Below are 8,755 nucleotides of genomic sequence, written 5' to 3'. Positions count from 1 at the left end.
ATTTGAAATGCTATTAATGGATCTTCTAACCTTGACAACTGCTTTTATTATTGTTTCATCTTTAGATTAATCTTACATATCAAAGTTCTTTTTAACTCATCGTCACCATTATTATTATTTATTATTATTATTATTATTATTATTATTATTATTATATGGTTAACCTCCTTATGGTTCGACCTTGGTCTTGCCGGGTTATTTATTACTTCGATACTCCTACACTTGGGAGAAGACATCAATTTTTTTATCATGTCACTTATGAAAATAAACCAATTTCAAGAAAGCATAAACACTTGCTGAAGTTCTTTTTGAAATTTAAAAAAAAGATAGCTCGTTCATAAAAATAGATCAATCTTTGAATGTCAAAAAAAGCATGTCACTTGTGGAAATAGATATGTTTTTGAATAGGCAAGTTGTTCATGAAAATAGATCAGTGTTTGAATTTGAATGGGCAGGTTGACACAACTAAAATATTGATGTCTTCATAGCCCACACATAAGCAGCCAACACAATAAGAACACACTACATATGATAAACACATGGTAGGTCCTCGTGAATACAACAAACTAAAACTAGAAGCAAGTAACATAGATCAAGCTCCACAGTAACAACAATAGTACGAACAACAACAACAACAACAACAACAACAATAATAACAATAATGATGGTGGTGAAGAAAAGTTAAAGAGGACTTTGAGATGTAGAAATGGAAGATTAATGTAAGGATTAAATAATGATAAAAACAAATGTCAAAGTTAAAGGATCCACTAATGATATATCAAACAATTATAATATAAATTCTTATTACTCAATTAGAAATTACACGCAAAGGAGGTTCCAATTGAATTATAAATTATTAACATGATTACATTAGTTATCTTGTTCGAATAATGTTAATACTTATAAATATTGTCAGCTCCAGATATAATCTAATTACCAAACAGTATTCCAGTTTAGCTCCAGATATAATCCAGTTACCAAACAGTGTTCCAATTTAGACTGAACTAACATCTCTTTTCTAAGCTTCACCCTCTCTTTGTCTTCTTAATTTCAGAAGTTGAAATCATCAATCAATCCTTTGATTTATGTGATAGGGCTATATTTAAGATGAATATTTACCATAAATTAAAGATATCTTATAGTATTAGACTTGTTATTATAAAATATACTTTAATTAAGGAATTTTAATACTTTAAGTGCAAAATACTGATAAAAATATATTTTTAAGTACTAATCACAGGTTGCCTGTGAAAATAGACCGGTATTTGAATTTCAAAAGGAGCAGGTCGCCTGTGACAAGATATTGGTTTATTAAATTTCATTACCTGTGAAAATAGACCAGTATTTGAATTTCATAGGGAGCAAGTCACCCGTGACAAGATATTGGTTTATTAAATTTCAAAAAGGGGGCATGTCATCTATTATAATGAGATCATTTTCTTCTTTGGATAGATGGTTCACCCAACAAGTTAGGTAAACACTCTTCTTTACAAGCTCATTATGTAAAACCTTATTAAGATTTTGCTTCATAAGTGCTATAAAAAGGAAGAGCATTTGTAGCAACCTAATTTTGACCATATTTTTTAAAATTTTTTGAAAAAATACCAAAATAGCAAAAAAAAATGCCCAAAAATATTTTTTTAATGTATTTGTGTTGTTCTCAGTGTATTTTCCAAAGAATCTAAAATAAAAAGAAAAAGAAAAAGAAAACTGCATTTTTATTTTTAGTGATTTAATTGTAATTGTGGACCAATTTAAAAATTGAAAACACTCTCATTAAGTAATTCATTTTTTTAATGAAATAGTCTATAATCAATTCTCTTCCAAGGGTCCATTCTTCTTTGTTTTGTTTTCAAATTATTAAATGAATGGTTTTGATTCATTCTTGAAATCCAATGGTTAATCTTGGTTTGCTTTGCCTTCAAGCAATAGAAAATTTTTATCTATAAGTAGGTGGGAAAATGGGAAAACTTTACCTTGAAAAGATTATGTACATGTTTTGGTAAAGAAGAGAAGAAGGAAAGTGGAATTTCCTGTTGTAAGAATATAAAATTTTCTTACTAGAAATTTCAAAAACACATCTTGGTAAATCAAACATAATTTTCTCTATAGATAGCCACATTATGCTCTTTTGGTGTGAAAACAAAGCTAAGAGAAATGTGTTCAACTTTTATATAAGATTTTCTTAAAATAAGTGATTTTGATAGCTAAAATAGGGCTTGAAGTTAGGACTTAGAATTTGCCAGTTTTGAAAGGAAAATCAAGAAACAAATAAAAGGAGATTTTGGACCGAAGAAAAAGGAGGAGATTAAGGGAAAAGACCATGACTAAAGTAGATAACAAAAGAGATATGTTTTTTTACCATTAAAATAAGAGAATGAGAGGAAAAAGAATTAGAAGAAACTAGATATTGAGTGCTTCGTCAATCGATTCTCAGCAAAATAGTTAAATTTTCTTCTTAATTTTTGTTTAATGTATTCTAATAAGAACATGATTTATTTTATAGTTGTTTGAACTAAATTTATTTTTATAGAGCTTTGGTATAATTTAGTTTTGATTACACAATTTAAATTCCAAGTTATTTTATTTTGAACTTCTTTCATATTGAGTGTTCAGAGGTAGTTTATGATTAGAAACTTCCAGAATTAAACACCAATAGTTGATCAAAGGATAAAGATACTTTACTGTGATTTATGATATTGTAGAAAATTTCAAAGAACTTAATGAATCTTCAAATAATTTAATGTACATAAAGATATGTTGAATTATTAGGTGAGGATATTTTCAATGTTATTTAAGAGAAAAAATTAAATAATTAAGATATCTTTTAATCTGAATTTGAAATTTATTATAAGAAATAAGAAATTATATAGGATTAACCAGGTAAAATCAAAATTTCTAAATTTATTTTAATTATCCCTACAACCTTAAGTTTTATCTTCTATTTCTTTTAATTTACTTTAGTCAAACATTTTAGTTTAATTTAGGTGGTCAATTCTATAACATTTCAGGTTAATTTCTAAGTAGTAATTAATTTGGTAAATTTCAATACTCAATAACATAATTACTCTTTATCTTCATAAAAAATTACTATTTTTTGCAATTTTGTTCACTTGTAGTTATTATCACACCAAGTTTATAGTGTCGTTATCAGGAATTAATTATTTGTTATTGATATTGATACTAACAAGATTGTTACTTATTATTATTATTATTATTATTAAATATTGCTTTGGTTAAAAATCAATTTCTCTTTTCTTTTCTTTTTTTTCAGGATTTATAAGTGCATACCCCATTATAAACTATTAAAGCCTACACTTTTTTATCCTAAAATTTAGAGAACTTTTTTTTTTTCAGGATTTATAAGTACATACCCCATTATAAACCATTAAAGCCTACGCTTTTTTATCCTAAAATTTAGAGAACTTTATGTCAAATCAATAAAAAGAAGCAAGAAATCATCACATCTTCCATTACTATGGCGGAGTAGTGGAATGAAAAGGCAGATAGAGCTTTGAGGTACTATTTGGTTAATGAGTTTGCATTTAACATAATGAGGTTGACTATATAAGCATATAATTTTAAGATTAGTCATTAATAATTCAGATGATATAATAAACTGTTCAGTTTGCGAGCTATTAGAGGAGGAACCTAATGTTCATATCACAAATTTTATAAAGATTTCTAACACCTTTAAGCACAACAAAGTGACGAATCATGTTATTTGCTTGAGAGTTTTTCTTGTTCACTTAAAGAAAAAGCGAAGGCATGGCTAAATTTTCTACCATTTAATGTCATTACTATGTGGTAGGAGTTAGCAAAAAAACATTTAGGAAATTATTTTTCTCCAACTGAAATAGCATAGCTAAAGAATGATATTATCATATTTACTCAATTTAAGAATTAAACTTTGTATGAAGCATGTGAGAGATATAAGGATTTATTAAGAAAATGTCCATATTATGAACTTTTATCGTGACTTCAAGTCTAAATATTCTAGAATGGTTTAGGAGCTCCAAATACATTCATGGTTGATGTAATAGCTGTAAGAGCTTTAATGAGTAAAACTCATGAAACAACTTATGAAGTTACTATCAATGGCCTTTTAAGAGATCAATGTAAAGAAAGGCGATTAAATTTCTTAAACTTGATTCTATTACCATATTGGTACCACAAATAACAACTTTATCTAAACAACCATGTAAGATGAATGTTAATGTTATTCAAACTAATGTTGTGTGTGATTATTATGTATTAAATCTCTCAAAGATCAATTGCCAAGTTGAGAAGCCTTTTTCTCAACCAAATTCTAAGGAAGTTAATTATGTGTCCAATTTTCAACACCAAAACAATCCTTATTCAAGCATATTTAATCCTAAATGGTAAAATAACCTCAAATATTCAATCATGAATGTTGAAATCACCTTAAATTTTCATAAAGCAATAATTAAAGAGTAGTTAGACGACCTTAAAACTCTTCACAATAAGAAAAGAAGCTAACAATTGAGAAAATATTTATGCAATATATATAAATTATATATTTAGCGATCTAAAACAATTCAATTTTGGTTTATAACCTTGAAGCTCAAATTCATCTTTCAAACATTCTTACATGGAGGACATAAGAAACTTTACCAAGTAACACTATTATCAATTCTAAAAAACATACCAAAGCAATATCATTAAGAAGTTAGAGGAAAATTAAGTATCAACAAATAACAAGTTTTGTGCAAGATAGATATGATGATCATGAGGAGACAAGTCAAAGATGAGGGAATTGAAGGAGCAAATAACCAACCAATAAGCTGAAAATTAAAAAATAAAAAATAAAGAAGCTTTGAAACCCAAGAATTCTAAGGAGTTTATATCTAATACTAACATTCCTTGAATTTTTTATTCACTTATTTCTTTTCCTTAAAGACTTAAAAAATAATAAGCTTGATAATCAAATCTCTAAATTTCCTAGTATTTTTTAAACAATTGCATACTAATATTTTTCTTATTAAAACTTTCAAGCAAATGCCTAAATATGCTGATTTTTTTAAGAATATTTTATCAAATAAGTGGAAGTTAGAAAAGCATGAGATGGTAATGTTAATCGAAGAGAGTATCATAATTTTACAAAAAAGAGTTGCCTCCAAAATTAAAAGATTTAAGAAGTTTTACAATTCCTTGCACTATAGGAAATTCTTATTTTGATAAAACTTTATATGATTTTAGAGCTTGTATTAATTTTATTTCTGTTTTGGTTTATAAAAAATTAGGTATTTGAGAAGTGATTAGTACTTAAAAGTGTATTCCTGTATTAATTTTATTTCTGTTTTGGTTTTTAAAAAATTAGGTATTTGAGAAGCCTACTATAATCTCTTTACAATTAATAAATAGATTTATTGAGTACTCGAGAGGAATCATTAAAGATGTTTTGGTGAAGGTTGACACATTTATTTTTATGGTTGATTTTATTGTGATAAACATGGAAGATAATATGAAATTACCTTTGAATTTAGGATGACATTTCCTTGCTATGAAAATAACATTAATTGATGTCTAACTAATGAAACTTTATTTTAAGGGTTGGTGATGAACATATCACTTTTAATATATTAAAGACTATAGAGTTTCCTTCTGAATTACACTCTTGTTTTCAAATTAGTGATATAAACCTAATGGTGACTAAAACTTATAGGGTTGGATTTTTAAAGTTGCCACTTCAAGTAAGTCTTTCTACAACTTTTGAGTTCAAGAATAAAGAGGTTGGAGAGTGTCTAAGATATTTGGAAGTTGTACCATCTTCTCGTCCTTTTATAAAGTCAGAACATAAAGAGGTAGGTTTGTACATGACAACATCATCAAGTAAGGAACCACCCAAACTTGAGCTCCAACCTCTTCCATTAAATTCAAGGTATGCTTTCTTAAACTACGACTCTATTTTTCCAGTTTTCATTAATGGTTATTTGAGTGATGTAGAGAAGAAAAAGTTGTTAAAAGTGTTGATAGAGCAAATATGACTTTGGGATGAACAATCTTGGATATCAAGGGAATTAGTCTTTTGATTTGTATACATAAGATTTTAATATAAGATAGTTTTGAGCCGATTACTTAACCATAATAGAGATTGAATCCGTCATTATAAGAAGTGGTTCATAAAGAAGTTTTAAAGTTGTTAGATGTTGGAATTATTTATCTAATCTTGAATAGTACATAGGTAAGTTTGGTTTAAATAGTCTTAAAAAAGGGAATAATTATGGTAAAGAATGATAACAATGAACTCAAACCAACAAGGACAATAACAAGATGACGAGTATGCATGGATTATCAAAGACTTAATGATGCAACTTAAAAAGATTAGTTTTCATTACCTTTTATTAATCAAATGTTAGAAAGACTTGTTGTCCATGCATGTTGTTTCTTTTTAGATGGGTATTTCAAATACAATTAAATCATAATATTTCAAAGATCAAGAGAAGACTAATATAATGCTCCAACTATGTTCTGAAGATGTATGATGATTAATACTTAAAAATATATTTTTATCAAGGTTTTATGTCAGCATTTTGCACCTGAAGTATCAATAACTCCTTAACTAAAGCATGTTTTATAATAACAAGTCTGATACTATAAGATACCTTTAATTTATGGTAAATGTTCATCTTAAATACAAACCTAGCACGTAAATTAAAGGATTGATTGATGAGTTCAACTATTGAAATTGAGAAGACAAAGCGAGGGTGAAGCTTAGAAAAGAGATGTTGGTTCAGTCCCAATAGAACACTGTTCAGTTATTGGGTCATATCTAGAGCTGTAGATCTTGAATTTCAATTTTTTTTATATGGTTAGAAAGCTAAGACATATGCCTAACACAGTCATAAGAATGCAAGACTCAATTATGTTGTTTGTTCAGTTATTGGGTCATATCTAGAGCTGTAGATCTTGGATTTCAATTTTTTTTATATGGTTAGAAAGCTAAGACATAGGCCTAAAATAGTCATAAGAATGCAATACTCAATTATGTTGTTTGGAAGTCCAAATCTTAGCAACGGAAAAGTTCAAATCTGTCCTATATCCCAAATATTATTCAGTGTTCTGCCCATATCTTGAGTTCTAGAAGTCCAATTCAAATCTGTCCTACATCCCAAATATTATTGAGTGTTCTGCCCATATTTTGAGTTCTAGAAGTCCAAATGACCTCAATTTCTTTTGTTGGAAAGGTGAGATAATTTCCTAGAACTTTCATGATTTAAGTCTACTCAAATTCTAAAGTTAGTAAAAACGTTTTGTTTAGACAAGAAGATAAAGATTATCACCAAATTAATATGTGGTCACTCACTCAATAATTAGTCAACAAATCAATAATTTTCAATTTTTTCTTAAAAAAAGGCATTTACCATGCATTTAGGCATCTTTTTTTTTCATATCAAGATCATGTTCTTGCTCTCTTTTTTATATATATTTTTGTAATGTTTAAGTTTTGTTTTTCATTTCCTTTCCTTTACTTAGTTAACTTATATCATATTTATGTTATTATCTTATTTATTTATCTTTCTCTTATTTATTATGTTTAGTTAAGTTTATTATGTCAAGGTGAAAAGGTTACACTAATGATGTAAGAATAAGTATAGTATATACTCAACATGGATCTTAATGTTTGATACTAACATATTTTTTATTTTTTATATTGTTCACTCTTAATACTTTGCTTGTTAAATGGTTAATCTAGATTTATGTTGGATAACACTTGGTACAACAAATACTTGGCACTTTCATAGCCCAACCGTATGTTATAACCAATACTTGTGCTATAAAAAAAACTTGATTTGATATTAACAAAAGTTATGATCATGAACACCTGACAACATTTACAAGTATTAGCATTATTTGACCATTTATAATCCGATTGAAACCTCCTTTATGTGTGGTTTTTACTTGAGTAATAAAAAGAATTTATACTATACTTGTTTGAAATATCATTATTGTATCTTCTAACCTTAACATTTGTTTTTATTGTTTAATCTTCATATTAATCTTACATCACAAAGTCCTTCTTAATTTATTATTATTGTTGTTATTATTTATAATTTATATCGTTAACCTCATTGTGGTTCGATCTCAATCTTGCCGAGTTATTTATTACTTTGACACTCCTACACTTGAAAGAAGATATCAATCTTTTGGTCGTGTCACATGATGTTAAATTTCTCTAGCATATTGGAAACATTTATAAAGGTGTTCATGGATGAATTTTCAACACCTGTAATTGTTTCATGGATTTGGAATTTACTCTTTGAATTGCTTTATGATGCTAGTGATTTCGCTATAAGGGTTGTTTTAGAATAAAAAAAAGATAGAATTTTTTATGTTATTTATTATGCAAGTAAGACTGTAACATGAGCTCAACTTAACTATGCCAATATTGAAAAAAACTTATTAGCGGTTGTTTTTGCTTTTAACAAATTTTGATCTTATTTGATAGGTTATTGTCTATTTCAATCACTTGGCGTTTAAGTATTTGTATGCAAAGAAGAATGCTAAAACATGATTGCTTTAATAGGTTTTACTTTTACAAGAATTTGATTTAAAGATAAAAAATAAAAGGGTACTGACACGACGAAAAGATTGATATCTTCTCCCAAGTGAAGGAGTGTCGAAGTAATAAATAACCCGGCAAGACCGGGGTCGAACCACAAGGAGGTTAATTGTACAAATTATAAACAACAATAATACAACAACAACAATAATAATAACAACAACAACAACA

General features: G+C 27.4%; 1 long non-coding RNA gene across 1 annotated transcript in view; it reads left to right on the top strand.

Moving 5' to 3' along the window:
• The first annotated feature begins 2,150 nt into the window (after nucleotides 1-2,150).
• The window catches only part of LOC105110123 (uncharacterized), a 16,726-nt gene continuing 10,121 nt past the window's right edge, over nucleotides 2,151-8,755 (top strand). Inside the window, exon 1 of the long non-coding RNA XR_839408.1 lies at nucleotides 2,151-2,161. This is a non-coding gene — a long non-coding RNA (uncharacterized LOC105110123). The remainder of the gene's footprint in view (nucleotides 2,162-8,755) is intronic.

Source organism: Populus euphratica, unplaced genomic scaffold (genome assembly GCF_000495115.2).
Source record: "Populus euphratica unplaced genomic scaffold, PopEup_1.0 scaffold240.1, whole genome shotgun sequence".
Lineage (NCBI taxonomy): Eukaryota > Viridiplantae > Streptophyta > Magnoliopsida > Malpighiales > Salicaceae > Populus > Populus euphratica.
Note: the sequence above shows the minus strand (reverse complement) of the source record. Positions and strands in the feature narration are given on the sequence as shown.